General features: G+C 33.7%; 1 non-coding gene across 1 annotated transcript; it reads left to right on the forward strand.

Moving 5' to 3' along the window:
- Positions 1-7,989: 7,989 nt before the first annotated feature.
- On the forward strand, positions 7,990-8,159 carry LOC120120783. The gene has a single exon (XR_005515932.1). It is a non-coding gene; the product is annotated as a U1 spliceosomal RNA (small nuclear RNA).
- Positions 8,160-24,686: the final 16,527 nt, after the last annotated feature.

Consider the following 24,686-nt stretch of genomic DNA (forward strand, 5'->3'; position numbering starts at 1 on the left):
AATGATTTATCTCATCAGAATAAGCATTTTTTAGTTCATCGATGCGCTTATATGAGGTAAGAAAAACATTGATAATAAATGATAATTTGGAAAAAAAATGGATAAATAGGTGTGACCTCTTTTGCTACAGCTACTAGTGCCAACTGTAAACGATGGACAAAACAATGCACATAGTAAGCAAAAGGACACTCATTGCTAACTAATTCTTGTAACCCATTTCACTTTCCTCGCATGTTACTTGCACCGTCATAACCTTGGCATCAATTATTCTTTATGTCAAAGCAATAGCGAGAAAGAATGGAAAACATCTCATCTTTTAAAGTCACTGCTGGAGTATTAGGAATATAAATAATATTAAAAAAATGTTCATGTACTAGACCGAAATTATCAACATACTGTAAAATAATAACCATTTGTTGTTTTCTTGATACATCCTCTGCTTCATCAATAATAGCATAAAAATTTTCTTCACCAATTTATTCACGAATTGCTCTCTTAATTTTCTCTGTCAGAATATGTAAAATCTTCTTTTGTATCTCAGACGAAGTGTAAGAAGCATTTTTTAATACAACTTTTTCAACATCTTTTTATAAGAGGCTGATTGTTTCACGATTTCAAGAAAATTTCCTTGGTTAAATGAAGATTCACTCTCGTCACGACCTCTCATTGGTAGCCCTTGTAAAGCTAGCCAACGCAATGCATCTATAGAGGTTTCAAGTCTAAGCCTACTATTAGCAATTTGTAATGATGTTTGCTTATGCAACACTTGTGATAGGTGTCTAGATTGGTTAAGAAAATCCTCCAATTCTTGCTCAACAATTTTATGAGGTGAATTAGGTTCTGAACCTACATGAATCTTAAAATAACAACCTTTTCCATTTACTTTCTTCTATTTTAGAAACCCATTCATAGTGAAAGTCTTGTGTGATAGATGACTATTTGGTTTGTTAAAAAAAGCAAATAAAACAGAAGGCAACATCATTTTCAGGAGAATATTTTAACCATGAACGAAAGTTTTTGTAACAGGAGCTTGAAATCGACGAGGGTGAGAAACATGTCCAATTTTTTTGAATTCAGAGAGTACTGGTTGATATAGACCCTCAACAATATAAGCTCTTCGATTTGCATTTCTTTCTTGTTCAAAAGGATAATCTCAAATTTGCTTTGGCTTACCAGGATCTCGCTCCAAGTATTAGAGTTGGTACTTGGTTTATGATTTCTAACTATCTTTAAAGGTCTATCTTCTGAAGGTGAAACATCAATAGGTGTACCAAATGAAGTTTTAGTTGTTGTACTTGTATTTTTCGAAGTTTCCCCGCTTTTTCTATTAAAAAGCTCAATAATTGTTCGATTTTCCCCCATGGCAAGCTGCATTTATATAAAATTAATTCACGAACATAAAAAAATCAAATTTAGTAATCACCATTCACCTTAACAATTATTAGATTAACTAAAGGAATACTAAAATTAAATATAAGATCAAATAGTTATAATTAAAAAATAATAAATATAATATTATTTAATTATGTACCTTTAAAATTTGAGTGTCGAACAATGGAGAATCAGATTAAAACAATATTGGAAGAGTTTTAGTCGATGGAGGGTGATTAACTCAAGGTTTTTTTTATGAAATACTTTAATATTTTACTCTATTTTTAAGCATTTTGTGGCTCCTACAATTATATTAGTATTAGGGTTAAAAAACATAAAATTGGAGCAGGGCCGGGGCCCTTGGCTCTGTACTTTATGGCCGACATCAGATTAATTTGATTTTTTTTTTGAATTTAGCTGTAGGAGAACAATGTTTAATAAATTAGTGTAAATATCTTTTAGATATCTATAATTTCAAAAATAAATTAATTAATTTTTGTAAAAGAATTACATACATATAGAAAAATAATATATATATATATATATATATATAATATCAAAATTATTTTTAAAATAAATCAAATTATATAATAATTAATTCTTGAATAAAAAGATTTAAACATTAAAAAAGTAAATTAGCAAATCAAATCTGTTATAATAACTTGATTCGAGTATATTAATTTTTAAAAAAAATGATTTTTTAGTCAAATCAGACTTTATTCACTACTAACATTAGCTTATAATATAGTTCAACTATCAACAAAAGTTCAATTTAATCTATTTTAATTAAGAAAAATAGTTTTTTTCAACTCAAATAATTCATTTTTCTCATTGGTTTGGATGATCCAATTCTTACCTCTATAATTAGCATAACATTATGCAGAAGGCCCGTTGTTAGATAAAACAATCTCACACGGGAGCCCAACTATCTTTACAAGGGCTCATTGTAGAAAACTGCATTATACAATCCCCTTTTAGTTAATTGGAACAAACTCTAATCAATGAAGTAATAAGGGTCCATCAAATTACTTTGGATCATTATATTTTTTTTCATAATCATCGGTATTTGATTAGTAAATCAGGTATCGTAAAAGTAAAAAATACAAGGTTATCATCTCAATTTAGTTTTCTTAATTCATAGATATCGGATTCAAATTTCTGACATTTTTTTAAGGAATTTAGTGTTCATCTCACCGATTATTGTACTTTGGTGATTAAAATATAATATAATAGCTTGAATATAATATATTAAATTTTTGTACAAATATAAAACATAATGTAACTAGGAAATGGGTCGAAGTTGAAACGTTTTAGTCCAATCTATCTCTTAATTGGACGAGTTTTCATTCTTCCTAAAGACAAATGCAACCAAAAATAAAGTTGAATTAATAATGGCCATTTGCAGAAAACTTGGGAATGAAAATAATTTATATGTACTTTATGCCTTGGACCGTGAAGTGAAAACTCGAGAGTTTTTCAGCCTCGATCGTCTTTTAATTTCTGTATCTTTTGGGATATGTCTTCATGTTTGCATAATTAATCAATTATATGTTTAGTTCTTCCAAATCCCACGAGGGCCTGACGAGGTGTTGTCCTCTTTGTGAAGTGAAAACTCGAGAGATTGGGGATCTTTCATTTTCCCTTTGATCATCCACCCAAAACCCGTGCTTCATGCACTTTATTATATTTTCTATTTCTTAATGAATATCCCTTTAATATTCATGTTTGTCAAATGAAATGTCGAGCAAACAAAATACAATAAATTTATATTAACTAAATTTTGGATCCGGATATATTGTAATGGAAATTATATTAAGAGGATCATTCTCGCTATGAATAGATATGATACATGATTTAAATTAACTGATTAATAAAATAAATATGAATGATTTTATTAATAAAAAATGGTCAAACTTTTTGTTCTTATCACGTTTACCACATCTTTTCAAAACTGTTGTCTATTTTGAATATTTTATGTAACTTTAAATAAAAATTACAAATGGCCACCTTTGATGGATGGGGAGGGTGGGAAAAAAGCTGCGTGTAGCTTGGATCATGCATTCCACTTTCTCTTGTCCGCCTTCCAAATTCATCACAATGGGATTAACTTTTTAAAACCCTACATTTAAAAAATGGATCTGAATCCAATAAGCTAAAAGTAGTACATCCACAACTAGGGATGACAAACGGGCGGGTCGGGTGCGGATACCTTTCCCCCATCCCCATACTCATCTAATATTTTTCAATCCACCACCCGCCCACCACCCATGATGGGTAAAATTTTTTAAATCTACACCCGCCCACGCGAGTACATTCTCAAATATATCCCCACTACCCTACTAGAGATGTACCCAGCTAGACCCGTCTAACAGTTAGGGGTGTGCAAAAAAATTCAATCTGACCAATCCGATCCATTGACCCGTTGATCCGATCCCAAAATTCGGATATCCGATCCGTTTTTCAATTTTTGGATAGTTCGGATCGGGTATATGATTTTTCCCGAATTATCGGATCGGATACGGATCGATAAAAAACCATGTTCGGATTATTCGAAAACCTGAAAAAAAAAATTGGACTATATTCGAAGACCAGAGGAGGTTTTCGAATAAGGCGTGGGCACGACTTATTCATCCTGAGCTATCGCAGAAGAAGTCTGCAGTTAAGGCGTAGACACGCTTTACCAGTCCGTACAACCCTAAATTAAAACTTGTTGTATACGACACCATCATCTATGAACTTCAAAACCTCCGTTGTTTTTGTGGATTTCATCTCTCCCACCTCTCCGTTTATAGACCACCAACCACACTACCATATTAAGCTAAACCATCTACTAGTAGTCATTATCTGTCCTAATCATCTTCCTATATATGCTCAAAACTTCAACAAACCATCAACAATAAGAATTACAAATGTTGGATAGACACCTAAACAAATCCATTCTTTGAGTTGTAAAATTATTATTGACACAACTTTCTCTGAATTATTTAATCAGTTGTGAAAATATTATTGACACAACTTTCTCTGAGTTATTTAATCATTCTCTTTGTTTGTTGTTGCACATGTTTCTAATTGTAATAAAGTTTCACCTACCCAAAATTAAAACATGATTTCATCTATTTCCCCACACCAGCAAATGATACAGGATGCGTAAAATATAACCCGATGTTTGGATCTTTACCTTTGCATTATCCTAATCCAAAAAAAGAAGATCAAATCTAAGTTGTATTGGTTTTGGGCTTTTTTTCCAAGATGTTTTTGTTTTTCAATGCATGATTATACAAATTATAATGTATAAATTATTCATAATTTTCAAAATCAGCCGAATGTGTGAATGCACTTAAATTCAGAAGAACACCAAAATCGATAATTCAATATACGTACATATAACGTGTTTCTTAAAAATCAAAATCAATATACGAATGCTCTTTAGATTCAACAGAATATCAAAATCAAAATAACAGAGTATTGACTATTGTCCTTGTATCTTGAACAAAACTAAGAGGATTAGATCTGAAAACTGTAGTATTCACCTTACGACAAATTAAAACGGCCACAAACAACTTCGATGCAGCAAACAAGATTGGGGAAGGTGGTTTTGGATCTGTGTATAAGGTGACATACAACTCAACTACCCGTAGAGGAGACCAGAGTAAAGAAGAGGAAGAAGGCGTACCTGAATGAGCTGGAGACCAGAGTTTGAAACTTAGAGAAAAAGAACTACCAGAATATCGGCATAGTAACCAACAAACAAAGTACGAGAGGTTTGAAATAAAAACATTGGTTCATAAACTTATCCCTAATATTTTGTTAAATTATAAGTTATATCTTATACAAGATTAAGATTTATAAATTAGTCTATAAAATTATACATAAATTCATAATGGTTCAAAATTTAATGGATATTTAGTGGGCGGGTTGATGTGGGGCGGATGCGGGGCGTGTAAGGTCTCAAACTCATCACTTGCCTACTATCCGCGACGGATACCACTTTCTAAATCCACACCCGCCTACTACCCACTAAAGTTATACCCATCCCGCCTCAATTAGAGCGGGTACGGTACGAAATCCACGAAATTGTACCCGTTTGCCATTCCTATCCTCAACACATGGGATTTTTGTTATCTCGATTTCCAGTTTCCCCACTTGTGGACTTCCTTAGGTATTAGCTTCCATTGCTCTAATTATTTAATTCATTAATCAAATCCCTTCACAACATCTGTCTAGATGGAATCTACAACATTATTTCCATCTTTCTCTCTTTTATCAAATCGTAATTTCCATGTAATTGAATTTGATTCGAGTACATAGTGTTTACACTGCCATACAGGAATAATTTATATAAATTAAAGCAGCTTAGGTACATATATGCCCAAATTGCAATACCAATTGTAGAATTCATTTTGTGGTGGCTGTATTGGATATTTAAATATGTTATATGTTTAATATTATGATCAAAATTGGATTTGAGAATCGGGTATGTGCGGGGAAAGTTCGAACACCCACATCACTCCCAAAGCTTGATACTTTAAAAATATTTATGTTGTCTAAAATGAAAATGACCATAATAACGATGTTAATAAAAATAAATAAATAAATAATTCCTGAAAATTGGGGCTTCTTTCAAATAGTTCTTGAAATATTTTAGAATACCACAATTAGGCAATGCTTTTCTGCTTTGATAAAATCGTGGCCACTATATTTTAAATTAATCTTAATTTAGTACTAATTGTTAGTTTGATAAACTATAAACTTTAGATTTGTAATTGTTCAATTTAATCCTAATTTGATATTCTAATAAAGTTTTTACCACCAATGACTGATTATTTATATTTCAATCCATGAACATATTTTTTCAGGTTAAATTATTTTATATATTTTTCTTATCTTATATCGAATTTAATAAACATCATTATTGAGATTATTACTAACACTTGTTTTGTAGCCAACCATTTTTCCTTAAAACGGGATAACATTTTATTTTTCTTATAAAGATATTAATTTTGGACATGGTGAAGATACTCTAATGTTTCCCATGTGTAATCTAACTCTTCAATCTTCAAAATTACCTTTTTATGGCACAGTATGGTTGTTCTAACGTAAGCTTCCAAATTATTATTTTCAAAGAGAATTGTTAAGAGAAAATGAATAATACTGAGTGCTTTTATTATCATGCCAGAATATTTACAGTCAATCAATAATATATATACAAAAGATCTAACTGTTCAACTAACAGACTAACAACATATTTATAACCGTCTAACTAATTCTTATTTTATATTTAACACTCCCTCAAGTTGGTGGATTAAAAACATTTTTAATCCCCAACTTGGAAACTAAGAAATTATGTTGTGTACTCAGTGGCTTAGTCTAGGGCTGTAAATGAAACGAGACAGATCGCGAGCTACTCGAGACCGACTCGATCAAGGCTCGATAAATACTCGAATTGAATGGACTCGACTCGAGTTCTTAACGAGCCGAAACGAACTACTCGATATTCGACTCGAAAAGCTCGTAAGCAGCTCGAAAAAATATTATATTATAATTTTAGATTTTTTAAAATTACATTATTAAAAATAAATTAAAAATACACTATTGATAATTATAAAATTTTAAAAATATATTAAAAATTCTATTATACAACTACCCTCAAAAAATATTTTTGAATAAATATTCTTATATTTATTTTAAATTAATAAAAAATTATTTATCTAATGACAAATATTTAATATATTTCTAATGATAATATTTTTAATAACTAATTTTTAAATTGTTGTTATATTTTGAGGTTTCGGATTCAAATATCATAAATATCAAAGGTTTGAGTATTTAATATCAAGTCACTATATTGTACTTACCTCATAAATTGGTACCAAGTCGATTAATTAATATCTTTGTAATAAACCCTAAACCCTAACACATATACCCATTTATGTGTCTACTCACATAAAAGCTTGTATTGTTAATATATGTCCATCGTTAGAAAAAAATTATATTAATTGAGTCTAACAATATATTAATTGAGATTGGAATATAAGTGTTGGCCTTGGCAGTTGTCCATGTCCCCCTCGTATCTACCATTACTCGTTATTCTACAAACATGGAGCGTGGAGTGGAGACCCAAGCTAGGAGGCACTTCCAGGGGATTTTCTTCCATTCGTAGAACTTGAAGGCGTGTTAGCATCTTAAAAGAATCTGGGAGGACCCAAATCTGATTATTACTAATGTCCAGCTCCTCAAGCATCTCAAGGTTCCCAATAGACCTTGGTAGGGATCGGAGATCATCAAAATTGTTGCCTATGTTCATCTTCACGAGTGTGGTGGCAAAACATAAACTCTCAGGCAAAGACTCCAGCTCGTTGAAACTGACATCTAGCTCCTTCAAGTTTGTCAAAAATGTCATCGTTGTTGGCAATTGTTTGATGTTATTATAGCGCACGGACAAAACCTCCAACATTTCTATCTTCCCAACTGCTTTAGGAAGGGCTTTGAGCGGCTATAATCTACACGAAGCTCTTTAAGTGAAGCTACTATAGCCTGAAGCAATATCCCACATTGGGGAAGTATATGAGTGGACCACTTATTTGGCATTATAAATAAAAGGCAGCTACCTCCTTTCAACATCTTACCTGAACGAGGCCAATGGACGATCATCAAGGTTCATGGCCTAGGTAAGCGACCTCCATTGCACTTTGGAGGGGTGCTCGCCTAAGGTTTCTCCAGTCCCCATTGTAGGAGAGCCTACGTCATAATTTGTGGTAGTGGGTGAGTTCGATCTCGAACCGAGCTTCAATTGAGATTGAATCTCGAGCTTCAATCGATCTCTTGAATTTTTTTTTGAGTTCGAGCCTTTTCGAGTTCGAGTCAAGTTTCAATATTCATTTTTTAATTCGAACTGAGATTGATAATTTTGAGCTCGCGAGTTTTTGAGTCAAGTCGAGCCTATGTTTAAAGTTTTCGAGTTCGAGTCGAGCTCAGCAATACTTGAGCTCGACTCGGCTCGTTTACACCCCTAGCTTAGTCATGATATCTTCTAGTTGATCCTTTGAAGGAACAAACTCTTTTTATACAAGGCCTTCTTTAATTTTCTCTTTCACAAAATTACAGTTAATTTCTTTGAAGGGCTGCTTTGTTATTACAAAACATCTCCATAGGTTTCAATTTCTTCAAACCCAAATTTCCAAGAAGGCCTTTAATCCAAACTAACTCAGTTATTGTCAACGTCATGCTCCTATACTCTGCTTCAACAGTCGACCTTGCTATTGTGTTTTGTTTCTTTGATTTTCATGAAATTAAGGACTCACCAATCTTGATGCAAAAACTAGTAACCAACCTCTTTGACATTGGGCATAATGCCCAATCAGCATCACAAAACACTTGCACCTAAAAATTAGGTGATGCTGGCAGTAACAAACCTTGACCAGGATCCTTTTTAATATATCTTACTATTCGTAATGATGCCTTCATATGAGATTTTTTGGGTTGATGCATGAACTGACTTAGATGGTGCACGACATAAGTAACATCAGGTCTTGTATGTGTAAGATAAATTAACCTTCCAATTAATCTTTGAAAAATTGATTTATTTTCAAGTAATTCATCATCATTTCTCTACTGCAAACTGTAATCAAAATTAACAGTGGTTAATTTCATATTTTGTTCTAATGGTGTTGAGGCCGGTTTAGTTCATTCCAATCCTTCATCATTGATAAGTTCTATGACGTACTTGTGCTGATTAAGAATAATGCCCTTTTTTGATCTGAACACTTCTATTCCAAGAAAATACCTTAACTCTCCTTTCATTTTAAAACTTTGATGCAAGCTTGCCTTTAACTCATCAATCATCTCCGCATTGTTTCATGTAACAAGTAGATCATCCATACAAACTAACAAAATAAATGTATCTTCCCCTTGCTTTTTGATAAACAAAGAATAATCATATTTGCTTTGTGTCAACCCTGCAAAAAAAAACTAATATTTCTGTCAGCCTCACATTCTATTATCTTGAGGCACGTTTCAAACCATATAAGGACTTTTGTAGCCGACAAACCTTCTCCCCTAACTATAAAAACCCTCTGAAAGTTGCATATAAACCTCATCATCCAGATTGCCTTAAAGAAAGGCATTATAAACATCTATTTGTCAAACATGCCAGTAAAAAATGGAAGCAAGTCCAAGACTGAATGAACTGTAACCATCTTCATAACAGGAGAAAAATTATCCCCATAATCAATCCTCTTGCATTGATTCTAGCCCTTGGCAACAAGGTAGGCTTTGTACTATTTTATTTCTCCCGAAGCTTTATACTTAATTTGATAAACCTATTTTCAACCAATGGGAATCTTGTTATATGGTAAAGAAACTAATGACAAAGTATTATTAGATTACAAAGCTTGAAGCTCCTCTTCCATGGGCTTAACCCAAAGATTATTTTTTATAGTCTCAGAATAAAATTGAGGTTCAAAATCAATGGAAATAGTAAAAATAAAGGACTGAGTATGAGAAGGTAAATGATTATAGGAAACAAAAGACTAATTCGAAGAAGATTGGTAATTACAAACAAAGTATTTTAACCAGCCTGGAGGCTTTGAAACCCGAGAAGACTTACAAGAAATGACTTCTAATAAAGGATGTGAAACCTCATGAATATTTGTTGAAGCATGATCAAGAAATAGAGGCACTGAATTATGTGAAGAAGAAACATCATTTGGTGAATTATTAACTGTAGAACGTGAAGGAGGAACAAGATGGGGGAACTATTGTCTTGTGATGAATGTAATAAACAAGATTCACAATTAGAGGAATTAAGAAGAAGAAAGTCTTAATCAAGCACAGTAGGTTGAGCAGGGGGAAAACTGAAGAAGACTGTGAAGAAAACTTGAAAGGAAATACACCTTCATGGAAACAAACATCACGGTTAACAAAAAAAGTTTTAGTTTGAAGATTGAACAAACGATAACTCTTTTGAGTAGCAAAATAACAAAAAAAAAAAAAAACAGAGGGAACAACACATGTAGAAAATTTATCAGAATTTTTGGGTGTAGTTGTATAACATAAACAATCAAATACAAGAATGTGAGAAAAATTAGGAGGCTTATGGTATAAGGCTTCAAAGGGTGATAGCCAATTAAGGACTGAAGAAGGAAGTCTATTAATTATATAGCAGGCAATAAGGACACATTCTCCCCAAAACTTGAGAGGGAATGTAACACGCCTGACCCGTACCCGACCCGTACCCGAATACGAATTCGAGGTGTCACATTTAACTTTTCAAAACATATGAAATACACAATTCAGAACAAAATTAAAATGTTTTAATCAAAATAAAAAGATATAAATTTCTTTAATAAAATCATTATTTCACATACATTTTTACATACAATCTTAATAATTTACATAAATATCAAAATATATGAGTTTACAAAATAGATCAAAGCATTTCCAAATTTAACGTTTAATACATGCCAACAGTTTACAAAATTAACACAAAAACCTACATTTAACTTGTCATATTCTGATCTTCAAGTAATATGCTATCCTCGATAACTCAGTCTTCAGCTCTCTTCAAACCTACGCGTGAGAAAAATCAAACGCTAAGTCGATGACTTAGTGAGGCAAATATTAAGAGTGCTAACTTAATAAATAAAATCTTATTTGTTTTATTCAAAATGTTTTACAAAGAGCTTCCATTATGTTTCATATCAAAGTATACTTATGAATAGTTTCCATTTGTATATTTTTGTTCCAAATGCCCAAGGTATACTATTGAGAACTCTAGGTATTTGAGTACTATGAGGTTGTGCACTAATGTTGTCACCACAACTCGTAATTTGCACCTAAGTGCCACATAATTATCCCGAATGACAACATAGGTTTGCACTGAAGTGCCACATATTTGTCCCGAAGGACCACATAAGACCCTCGACTCTTGGCATGTGATAGGGAAGCGGTGGCGGACTGATGAACGTTGCTCTTGTTGAAGAATCAAACCTAGAAAAGCTCTAGACTCGATGAAGAACAATAAGGAATGAATGAGGAAGGTGGCGGCAATAGCTAGGATTCTTTAGGGTTTCTTTTAGTGCTAGAAACAAGAAAAGAAACAAGATTAAAATAAGATAAACAAAAGATAAAAGAATTAAGAATAGAGAAAATAACCAAGAAATCAAAGGTCTCCCTTATGAAAGTGAACGGTAAAGATGATTGATGACGTGGATGGATGTGGAAAATCGATGGATAATGTCCTATCGAGCCCTCCTAGTCGCAATGAAAAGGCAAACACGATAATATGGCTCTAACCAACCCTCCTAGTCGCGATGAAAAGGCAAATTGGAGTGTGAAGATTAATCTCCCTCACAAGAACTTGAAAGAACTCCAGGAGAAGAAGCTTCGAAGGCACAAGGCAATCAGCACTTGCAAAAACAAACTCTTGTTGTATTATTGATCAAAGAAATCTTGAATTACAAAGTTTAATGAAGCCTCCTTTATATAGGGGTTGAGTTCTAAAGGTCCTAAATAACTAATGAATAAAATAATAATAAACTAAACATATATTAACTCTAATTCCTAATAAAATAATAATAACTAAAGATAATATTTTTAACCCAATCTTAATTCCTAATAAAATAATAAATCTAATCCTAAAAGATAATGCATCATCCTATATTAAGTTATATTACAAATAATCAATAAAATATTGAAAATTCGTAATATTTACAAAATCCCGTATTAATTTTCTGCATGCAACATCTTCAGTAAAATAGCCATATCTTGAGTTCCCGATATCGGATTGATGCGATTCAAGAACCGTTGGAAAGATAAGAGAAAGAAGGTTGTATCTCCAGAAGACATCTTGACTAAATAAGATCAGGATCCCATTCAAAAAGTCTTCGTAAGTCTGCTTCTATTCTGATCTTCTTTTCCAATGCTTGGACGAGTGGATCATTTGGAAGAGTTATTACTTCTTCCTTTGATGTGAGCCTTGTGATGCATGTATCATCCTCCCTTTCTTCAAAAAGATTCGACCTAGAATCTGAAACATTAAAGGGAGCAACATTAGAATCATTTAATGATTCATTCACATTATACTTACCGAATAGATATGCTTTGAATCTTCGAGACTTTGTTCTTCTAATAGATTCGAGTAGAAACATTAGTCCAAAGAAGCATCTATTATGACTCTGGTGCATGTATCATTCCCCCACTCCTCAAAAGGATTCGTCCTCGAATCTGAAAATCCAAGAGAAAGAGAATTATATTTGTTGGAAGAAAAACTTGTGAAACATTTACCAGGATCAATGTGATGTGTCTTTATGCGTTTTAGTCGAGGTTTCTTCTTTGTAGGAACTGATTTATTGTAGTCTTGAAATCCTCTTTTGCATACAAGTCTTGTAATCTGATGTTTAGGTTGAAATTCAACATGGTGCCGACCACTGTTGGTTTTCTGTATGATTGCTTCAGATAATTTCTCCATGGTTTTATTCGTGTGTGGCGAGAATGAGTGATTAAAAACCATATCAACTGGTTTGTTAAAGTAATCCCTTAAGTCTCTTAAGTGTGGTTCATGAATTAAAAATTCTCTGGAGGAGATTTTTGGACTGTAGAACCTGTTTAGTTGGCAAGGAAACTCATATACACGATAAAACTCATTAGAAGCACTTTTAAAAGTATGGGTAGAAATATCAAAAATATCAGAAATATCCGAGTTATTATGATATAGATCTTTGATATGTTCAATTCTCGGAATATTATTATGTGTTTGATAGGTAAGAGTATACCTTCGTGGTAGTGCATCGTCTACTGTATTTTGTTTACCTCGGTCTTTGGACTCCCATAAATTGTGACTCTTCATTGATATGACATAGTGATTAGGGCTTTCAGGTGGTAACCCGTCAGGAGGGTCACCTAATATTATTCGACAACTCTTGGCTATGGAAGATGGTGTGGGCCAGTCTCGTGTTGTTTTTACTATTTCATCATTTACATGGATTTCCTGTACACGAACTATAAAGCCTGTAGAGTTGTTCAAATCATGTTTCGTCATTATGATGGTGTCACGACTAAGGCTTTCCTGGATGTAGCCTTTTTGTAACAAATCCAACTCTTTGGTTTCTTCGAGATTGTATGTTTGACGAGGTATGATGGAACCTTGAATTAGATTGATTTGGCGTTGTTTTCCTCTTTTCAGTGATAATTCGTTAGATAGATCACCTAACAGTTCTCGAAAATCATGTAAAAGAGATGAAAACACACTAGGCAAATCCTTGTTAATGTTAGAAATCAAAATAATTGATTCCCTAAAGCGAACAAGGATGCAAGGCTGTTTGTAAAGAAGGTTCTCTCTCAATTCTTTTGTGCTCACACATAGATTTTGAGTCACTCTTTTCTTCTCACATTTAGGTTCACTCACCTCCCATGGGTCATTATTCTTTTGGCTTTTATAACTAGTGACCTTTTTTGCTTTTGCCTCTTTCTCAACTTTTTCTTTTTTTGCTTTCCCTACCTCCTCACAAATTATCATTTGATCTTTAGGGACTGGAAGTGTGTCATTCTTTGCTGGTCGTTCTTTCTGCTTGTCAGGTTTGTCATCTCTTGGCTTTTTTAGAGAAGATGGAGTAGAAGATGAGGAAGGATTTGAAGGATTACCTTGGTAAGAGGATAAAGTACCTTGGTAATGTTCACTGAATCGAGATCTCCTTTGGATTTGTGCTTCGATTGTCATTGCTTTCTTTAGTGCGTCTTCAAGGTTTTCGTACCCTTGTAGATCAAGAAGATCAATGATGTTTGAGTTTAAACCGACGATGAATCTTGACACGGTGACCTCTTCTTTTTCGGTTATGTTAGCCCTATTGAGTAAGGACTGCATCTCCTTATAGTACTCTTCAACTGAACTTCTACCTTGTCGAAGTCGGTCTAGTCGTAGTTTAACTTCACGTGTATAATGTGTCGGTAGGAATCACTTCCTCATGGTTTGTTTAAGGTCGGTCCAAGAAGTGATTGTTGGAATTTGGAAGTTCTGGATCTTTTTCCTTGTTTGCATCCACCAAGTTCGAGCATATCCTTCGAATTGTGTGGTGATGAGGTGAACTTGTTGAGCTTGGGGGCAGTCATGGTATGCGAACATGAGATCAAATTTTCCTTCCCATTCGATGCACCTGTCTGGATCTTTGTCTCCTTTGAAAGACGGGATCGTGAACTTTGGTTTTGTAAAGAGTTTGGGTGATTGGAAACGTGGTTGTTCTTTCTCGGGTACCAAAAGTTCAGCATTGTTTGGTCTTGGATTCTGGTTTGGTAGACCCAGTTGTGGTTCTTGTCATTCTCTCATGATTTCATCAAATCTTTCAACTTGAGTCGTGAGTCGGGAAAGTGTGGCTAAGATAGCCGTAAGTGTCTTGTTGTTAGTGTCGCCCATTCTGAAATCATAACACTCAAAAGAAAATTTTAAAGTAAAATAAAAATAAAATAAATTCAACAAAGCAAGAAACCTCACAAGTCACTCCAAGAAAGTAACACAACGAGAGGCAAGTAAGCCGATCTTGTACTCTTTAAAACTCACTTTACCAAGTAGTCTTTCACAGTTCGTATCGGAGTTTGATTACTAGCAAAGGCGATAAGAAAAACCTAAAAGCTCTAAGAGGCCAAACAAAAGTTAGACTCCAAGAGAACGAGAATGCAAAGAAGGAAGAAGTATGCAAACTCTTTAGTCCTACTAACACAAAGAAGATAATGTGTTAGATAATGTAAAAGAACAATAACAAGGAAAAACAAAAGAACCTAAAGCACTAAGAGTCAAAGAAAAAGGGACTAAACCAGAAAACCTAGAAAATGCTGGATCAACTTGAGAAACGTTTTTGAGGAGGTTACCGGTGTCCAAAAATTCTGAAACAATTCTTGAATGACTTTCGATGTGTCAAGAAACCACCTGTAAAATTTCAGAACCAAATACCTTCAGTAGTATCCAGTAGACTCTGTTGAACGGTGAGTCCTCAAACAATCTGTTTTTCTTGATCCCTTTTTTTTCGAAGTTGTTCTTGATCTCCAAAATTTCTTATTTTTTGTGTTAATGATCTCCAATATATGAAGTTTCAATCTGGAAATTTTCAGCACAAAATTCCTCCTGTAGAATTTTCAAGAAATTCGACAATATTCTAGACCGAATCTGCCGATAAAACTTGAATGATGTATTTGAAGACTCTAATGAACTCTTATTGAAGTGAATTTTGGACTGGAGATTACACTTAAGATGAGTATGATATCTGCAGAAAATCAGACCTAAATACCTTCGTTTGCAATTTTTTTAAAATTTTGACTTTTTGGCTTTTTTTTTTTGTTTTTTTGCCTTTTTTTTTTTGTTTTTTTGCCTTTTTTTTTTGTTTTTTGTTTTTTGTTTTTTGTTTTTTTGAAAAAAATAGCAAACTAACAAGAATGATTTAAATCTAAATTAAAATTAAATAAAAAGAACCTGAAACACTGAATCGTTTGTGAACTAGCTCCGTTGGGGTACCTTGACGGTTTTGTGTGCAAGAACAAGCAAGATTGCTTGTTTCTCTCCAAGAATCAGCCCAAATCTGATACCAATTGATAGGGAAGCGGTGGCGGACTGATGAACGTTGCTCTTGTTGAAGAATCAAACCTAGAAAAGCTCTAGACTCGATGAAGAACAATAAGGAATGAATGAGGAAGGTGGCGGCAATAGCTAGGATTCTTTAGGGTTTCTTTTAGTGCTAGAAACAAGAAAATAAACAAGATTAAAATAAGATAAACAAAAGATAAAGGAATTAAGAATAGAGAAAATAACCAAGAAATCAAAGATCTCCCTTATGAAAGTGAACGGTAAAGATGATTGATGGCGTGGATGGATGTGGAAAATCGATGGATAATGTCCTATCGAGCCCTCCTAGTCACAATGAAAAGGCAAACACGATAATATGGCTCTAACCAACCCTCCTAGTCGCGATGAAAAGGCAAATTGGAGTGTGAAGATTAATCTCCCTCACAAGAACTTGAAAGAACTCCAGGAGAAGAAGCTTCGAAGGCACAAGGCAATCAGCACTTGCAAAAACAAACTCTTGTTGTATTATTGATCAAAGAAATCTTGAATTACAAAGTTTAATGAAGCCTCCTTTATATAGGGGTTGAGTTCTAAAGGTCCTAAATAACTAATGAATAAAATAATAATAAACTAAACATATATTAACTCTAATTCCTAATAAAATAATAATAACTAAAGATAATATTTTTAACCCAATCTTAATTCCTAATAAAATAATAAATCTAATCCTAAAAGATAATGCATCATCCTATATTAAGTTATATTACAAATAATCAATAAAAATATTGAAAATTCGTAATATTTACAAAATCCCGTATTAATTTTCTGCATGCACCATCTTCAGTAAAATAGCCATATCTTGAGTTCCCGATATCGGATTGATGCGATTCAAGAACCGTTGGAAAGATAAGAGACAGAAGGTTGTATCTCCAGAAGACATCTTGACTAAATAAGATCAGGATCCCATTCAAAAAGTCTTCGTAAGTCTGCTTCTATTCTGATCTTCTTTTCCAATGCTTGGACGAGTGGATCATTTGGAAGAGTTATTACTTCTTCCTTTGATGTGAGCCTTGTGATGCATGTATCATCCTCCCTTTCTTCAAAAAGATTCGACCTAGAATCTGAAACATTAAAGGGAGCAACATTAGAATCATTTAATGATTCATTCACATTATACTTATCGAATAGATATGCTTTGAATCTTCGAGACTTTGTTCTTCTAATAGATTCGAGTAGAAACATTAGTCCAAAGAAGCATCTATTATGACTCTGGTGCATGTATCATTCCCCCACTCCTCAAAAGGATTCGTCTTCGAATCTGAAAATCCAAGAGAAAGAGAATTATATTTGTTGGAAGAAAAACTTGTGAAACATTTACCAGGATCAATGTGATGTGTCTTTATGCGTTTTAGTCGAGGTTTCTTCTTTGTAGGAACTGATTTCTTGTAGTCTTGAAATCCTCTTTTGCATACAAGTCTTGTAATCTGATGTTTAGGTTGAAATTCAACATGGTGCCGACCACTGTTGGTTTTCTGTATGATTGCTTCAGATAATTTCTCCATGGTTTTATTCGTGTGTGGCGAGAATGAGTGATTAAAAACCATATCAACTGGTTTGTTAAAGTAATCCCTTAAGTCTCTTAAGTGTGGTTCATGAATTAAAAATTCTCTGGAGGAGATTTTTGGACTGTAGAACCTGTTTAGTTGGCAAGGAAACTCATATACACGATAAAACTCATTAGAAGCACTTTTAAAAGTATGGGTAGAAATATCAGAAATATCAGAAATATCCGAGTTATTATGATATAGATCAGGATCCCATTCAAAAAGTCTTTGTAAGTCTGCTTCTATTCTGATCTTCTTTTCCAATGCTTGGACGAGTGGATCATTTGGAAGAGTTATTACTTCTTCCTTTGATGTGAGCCTTGTGATGCATGTATCAGCATGCAACCTATACCTCTAATCCTCATACATATAATTTGGGCTATTCATCACATAATTATGTTCAATCATTATTTAAAGTGTTTCTTATTCACATAGTTTTTCTCTCATAGGGTCGTTCACATTCACTGATTCAAAGTTCACATTTACTGATTCAAAGTTCACATTTCCATATTCATATGATCATAAAACATAACTAGTATAATGTAAATAGAATAAAACATTGAAATATAACATAAAATAAATATAAAGTTTTCGAATGAAAACACAGAGGTTGGCTTATTGCTAGCATTCCTCAATTCTATTACAAAACTGAGAAATTGCACTCACCTTTGCCTCACAGAAGTTCTAATCCAATTATTTCACACCTTTCGATTTGATACTTAATATGTCGAGTTGTTGGAAATTGAATACGATCAATCACTACACAAAATAATCGAATATCAATATCGTTCTTCGAATCGATTATATCAAATCATAATAACTTGTAATGCAAGGAAACCTACATTTCCCATTCATGTTTAGAAGTATCAGTACTACCCTAACAGTACCGATACTTCTCTTCAAGGGTATCGATACCTCCTCATGATACCGATACCGATATAACATTCGATGTTTCAAGGGTATCGATACATCCTCAAAGTATCGATACCATCCTTTAGGTATCGATATTACCCTTACAATATCGATACCTTTTCAACAAGTATCGATACTAACCTTAATAGTTTCACAAATTTTACCCTTGAAGTATCGGTACTGTTTTAACAGTACCAATACTCGAAGCCCATAATTGCTATTTTCACCCCAAAAATCACCCAAAAATCCTCCCAAATCTCTCATATGCACATATCTTAAGCCTTTGAACTCACCTTTATACTTCCAAACCAACTTGTACCTATTTACTACTCCCAAACATCCCAAATTCTTGCTAAAACACTTACATTTAAGAATCATGCCATGTTTTCAACCAAACTTTTAATCAATTCTAATACTCCTAACCCTTTAATTAACTCATTGCCAAGTCAAAAATCTTATCAAAACTCTAAAAACCAAATCATATAAAAAATTCCTCTTAAAACCCATTTTACAAAATCCTTTCAAATTCACTTATCTCTTTGTTTTAATCCTATATAACCTTTCCTTAAGCTTATATAACACCCCGACTTCCATAACCAAACCAAAAATTAAAGGAAAACCATAGATTTTAGAATCTTACCTTTAAAGAGGAAGCTCACGTAGAAGAATAAGAGATGAGAAAATGATTCCAACTCTACTTTTCTATCATCCTAACCCAACGTGTATATCTTCTTAAAAATGAAGATAAAATCCCTCTTAGAAAATACCATATTGCCTTATTCATTAAACTAAAATTTCCATTAAGCCCTACACATACATTCTATTATAAATCCTTGAGTTTATAGATTTATTCTAATTCAAACATTGAGTTTATAATTCTTACAATTTGACCACTGACCTGATGATTGGGATGTTACAAATCTCCCCATAAGAAATTTCATTCCCGAATTTTCATTGCACAAAAGTGGGGATATTGTTTCCTCATATCCTCTTCATACTCCCACGAAGATTCTTCTACTTTATTGTTCCTCCAAAGAACCTTAACTAGTGGAATTGTCTTATTCTGCAACTGCTTATTTTCAAACGCTAGAATCTGAATTTGTTCTTCCTCATATGTCAGATCAGATTGAACTTCTATTTCATCTGGAGTTATGATGTGAGTAGGATCAGATCGATACCGCCGAAGCATAGACACATGGAAGACATTGTGGATATTTTCCATCTCTAGTGGCAACGTTAACTGATATACAACAGGTCCAACTTTCTTTAAAACTTCATAAGATCCAATGAACATAGGACTTAGTTTTCCTTTACGCCCAAAGCGAAGTACTTTCTTCCAAGGTGATACTTTCAAAAACACTTTATCACCATCTTGGAATTCAATTTCTTTTTGTTTTCAAATCGGTGTATGACTTTTGTCTGTCCGAGGCAACTTTCAAATTGTGTTGAATCACTTGAACCTTTTCTTATATATCTTTATTCAAATCTGGACCATGCACTTCCCGATCCATTAATTCATACCAATTGAGTGGCGTTCTGCAGTTCCTTCCATATAATACTTTATACGGTGCCATTTTGTTGCTGGATTGGTAGCTATTATTATATGCAAATTCCACAAGTGGTACATACTTTTACCACGATCCAGAAAAATCAATCACACATTCTCTCAACATATCTTCCAGAATCTGAATTGTTAGCTCTGATTGACCATCAGTCTGAGGATGAAATGCCAATCGGGTACCCAAAGCTCATTGCAAAGACTTCCAAAATCTCAAAGTGAATCTGGGATCTCTATCAGAAACTATTGAGATTGGAATACCATGAAGTCGCACTATCTCTTTGATATACAATTTCGCATGTTTCTCCATAGAGAAATCTGTTCTCACATGAATGAAATGTGTAGTCTTTGTAAAGCAATCCACAATTACCCAAATCAAATCCTTTTTACCCGGCAATAAAGGCAAACTAGTTACGAAATCCATTGTAATATTTTCCCATTTCCACTGAGGAATTGAGATGGGAAGGCACCTGATGTTCAGCTTTTACTTGTTGACAATTTAGGCACTTTGATACAAATTCTGAAATATCTCTCTTCATGCATGGCCACCAAAAAAGCTCTTTCAAATCTTGATACATCTTGTTTCCTCTTGGGTGTATCGTTAAATGACTACAGTGTGCTTCATACAATATATCTCTTTTTAACTCGTCAATACTAGGAACACACACTCGATTTTTAAAGTATAAACACCCATTCAACTTAACCTCGAAGTCCTTGAGTCCATATTTCTCTACTTGCTCGAACCAATTCAAACACTTATCATCTTTCTTTTGTAACTCCTTAATCCTCTCTAACAATAATGACTTCAACATTAACTCATCCATCAATGCATCATTTTCCTTTAGCACAATTCTAGCGTCCAAACTACGTAAAGCAGTAAAAGTCTTCCGACTAAGATCATCCACTACAACGTTGGCTTTCCTGGGATAATAATCAATGACTGCATCATAATCTTTCAGCAACTCCAAAGCTTTAGCTCGGTTCAAAACCTCTTGGAAGGAAGAGAGATTAAGTGGCAATAATAACTCTTTCAATCGGGGTTGTAAACCCTCCACAAACTAATCACAGGAATCCTTCTCTGTATGAACCAACTCGGCAGCAAATTAACTCAACTTGTTGAATTCACATTCAAACTCATACACTGTGCGATTCCCTTGCTTTAGATTCATAAATTCTTGCTTCATCTGCTTGATAAACTGATCCTCTATGTATTTGTTCTTAAACTCCTATAGGAAGAAGGGCCAAGTTACCTGATCTCTTGAAGCTGTCATCGTCACATTCGACCACCAAATTCTGGCTTAACCTCTGAATAACGAGACTGCACCATCCAATTTCTCCATTTCAGAACAATGGAGATTCTCAAGCAAAACTTTCAAATCATTAAGCCATAAATCAGCGGCAACCAAACCTTCTTCAGCTTCTCCCCTAAATTCAAGCGCTCCTAAACTTATCAACTTTTTAGGGATATTCATCTTAGGGGCTGAGGAGACAGATGGTTAGAAACGCGTCAGGATCGCGTCCAACATCTGAAAGAAATTCCCCTGATCTTGAACAGACACTCCAGGCTGTGCCTGCTCCTCACCCTTCCTGGTTGGGGCAGGTGAGTTACTACTCTCCTCTATCCTATCTCCCACATCACTTTGAGAGCCTTCAAAGTTTGACATTTATTAAGATCAATTACTAAAAGTATTAGCAAGGATAGCATATTGATCTCCTCCATCCTATCTCCCGCATCACTTCGAGAGCCTTCAAAATTCGACATTTATTAAGATCAATTACTAAAAGTATTAGCAAGGATATCATATTGATCCCTTATCAGATCAAAAAGAATTTATTAAAAACTGGCATATACTCTTTTTAAGACCAAAAATGACTTTATTTCGAACTTAAAATAACTTAAATCATAGCTCTGATACCATTAAATATAACACCCCTAACCCGTACCCGACCCGAATACGAATCCGAGGTGTCACATTTGACTTTTCAAAATATATGAAATACATAATTCATAACAAAATTTGTAACCCCCCAGACCGATAAGGGTAACCCGATCCGATCCGGGGTGTCACATTTGGGCCACCGGAGCGACCAACTGTAAAAATAGCGGAAAATTTAAAACTTTTTATCAAAACATGTAAACTTATAAAATCATTTGTCACTTTTTTAAAAATAAAACAGATTTTCAGACTCATATATAAATCAAAATACAATTACATGCCCCCTAATCACATGTACCATACTCTGCAACAATGCTGAAAGAACTCCCTTACTGAAGTTGATAGATGCACTGGTACAATTCTTTTAACCTGAAAAGGTGAGTAATAGAGTGAGCTTCAAAAAGCTCAGTAATACAGAACTACCAGATGATGCTGAAAAACGTGCAGATACAGATAAACATATTTTCCTTATTGGTTCAGATATTTACAGATTTTTATACTGAGCAGGGATCCTACTGATATTTCAGGTGCTAACGGACAATGAGCTTTCAGTTCAGATAAATAATTTCGGATGACTGAGTTCAGGAGATCAGAATAGGTTATCTAGTGTGTTCCCAAAAACCATGTAACTTTTCAGATCTTTTTAAAACATATATATATATACCCCAATCCGTCACGAACAAAATGTGTAGGCCCGTCACGAACAATAAGGTCCTGAGCACACAGCCGAGGAACCGGTAAGTAAGGCCATGAGCATACAGCCGAGGAACCTCCAAGTAATCTTCCTCCAACAATACCCCCCAATAAAACATATTCCGTCCGTAAACGGATATATCAAAAATCAAAACATAATTCAAATCAAGTATCATATCAGAATCCATGTCATGTATCAGATCAGAATCCATGTCAATATCAGATCAGAATCCAGGTCAGGTATCATGACAGAATTCAAATTTGAAATCAGATAAAATATTCATGTAATTAGGAAACACACCAGAGTTTACAGGTATTATTTAGAGGTACTGTATCAGGCAGAGAAACACAGTTCTTCAGTATGTCGATAGAATATTGGAATTTAGAATCACTATTGGAAGAGTTCATTAACTGACAGAATCATCAGTTATTCAGAATGTGAATTATCAGGATATTATATTATTCAGACAATTTTTAGAAGTTGTACGTAATCAGAAGGGTATTCAGAATCCTATATATCCATGTCAATTGATCGGATAATCGAACAACTTGAGAACGAAGATTCAGAACCTTAACAATCTATGTCGACTGGTCAATTTATTTTCCTTCTAGGGTATTTACTCTTTAATACCACAATTTCTTGTTCGTAGACCAATTTCGGAATCATCGCTGAATAAATCTTTCAATGTCTTTATTTCATTTCTACGCTTCCATAATATCATGAAATGCTGGCATACTTGATTAATTTGTTCGTAACCCATTGTAATTGTACACTACGTAAACTCATCAGAGTTTCCAGACTTATCCAAATCACTTATTAAATCCTCAGTCATTGAGGTTACCTAGTTCATTTAGCAGTCATGTCCATTCCAGTTACTTCAGGATTTTTTTCAGAGTAATTCAAACGTTCCTGAATTTCAGATACATGTTGTACTTCCATTCCATTCAATTTGGTCTTCGTGGTTGATTTGTCGAACAAACGTCCAATTCTTAGTACTGAATACGATCTAGAGCTGAGCTGAATACTTCTAAAATTTATCATCGAGCCAAACTTGAGAAGACGAACACATGTTCCAGTAATATCTATGTCATTTAGGTATTGACATAGCTTTAGGGTTGATTTATTCACTTAAATTATTTTCCATTACCTTTAAAGGTAGTACAATACTTATGCTTACTTGGATTCCTTAATTAATCCAAGACATTTACTTAATTTAGGTCATAAGGGTATTTTGGTAATTTTGATGTTCAGTTTTATTCCATTCATGTCAGAGCTCGAGGATATCCAATCTTTCCTGAGCTTGGTGATATTCTTGGGTCATTTCCATTACAGGGGTATTTTGGTTATTTTACCGATCTACGGTATTTCAATCTTTTCCTGCCATCCGATCTTATTATTTAATTCAATCTTATCATTTACTTCAGTCCTTTCAAACAATTCTAACAACAGAATACCCCCGATAAATTACTCTTCAAGTATTTACTCATTATTCGAATATTTTTGGGTCAAGTGTCTTCTCAGATTTTACAAATGGAATATCATAAATTTTTCTGTACAAAGACAGGATCTTAACAATTAAATTCGTACTTAATCGAGTTAAGTACAAATCCTCAAAGTACTTTCTCATTCAGGGTCAATTCAGACTATTTTATCTCTCAAGGGCATTTTCGTAATTTCTTAACCAGATAATTTCGATATTAGCTCTTAAAAAAAATAATATAATATAGAGATCCTATGATTAATTGCTTCCTTGAACATTCTTTGATCTTGAAATGATTCCTTAAAAGACTTCTAGTATCTAGCATAAACCTTCTTGGGGTTAAAAACCGGTTATCCATAATTTCCAAGTAAAACTAACATTTCTTATGTACATCAACAGTTTTAGTAGCTCAATAATTCTTTTCAGATTTATTAATCCACTTCCAGAGACAATTCTTGTCATTTTCCAACTTAAGGGTATTTTCGTAATTTTACCCTACCAGAGTATTATCATAATTTCCCATCCAAGTACCTTTAACATTTAACCTTTGATGAAATAAACTATAAGTTACAAACCCATGTTGAT

This window comes from Hibiscus syriacus, unplaced genomic scaffold (genome assembly GCF_006381635.1).
Source record: "Hibiscus syriacus cultivar Baekdansim isolate YM2019G1 unplaced genomic scaffold, ASM638163v2 tig00110347_pilon, whole genome shotgun sequence".
NCBI classification, from domain to species: Eukaryota; Viridiplantae; Streptophyta; class Magnoliopsida; order Malvales; family Malvaceae; genus Hibiscus; species Hibiscus syriacus.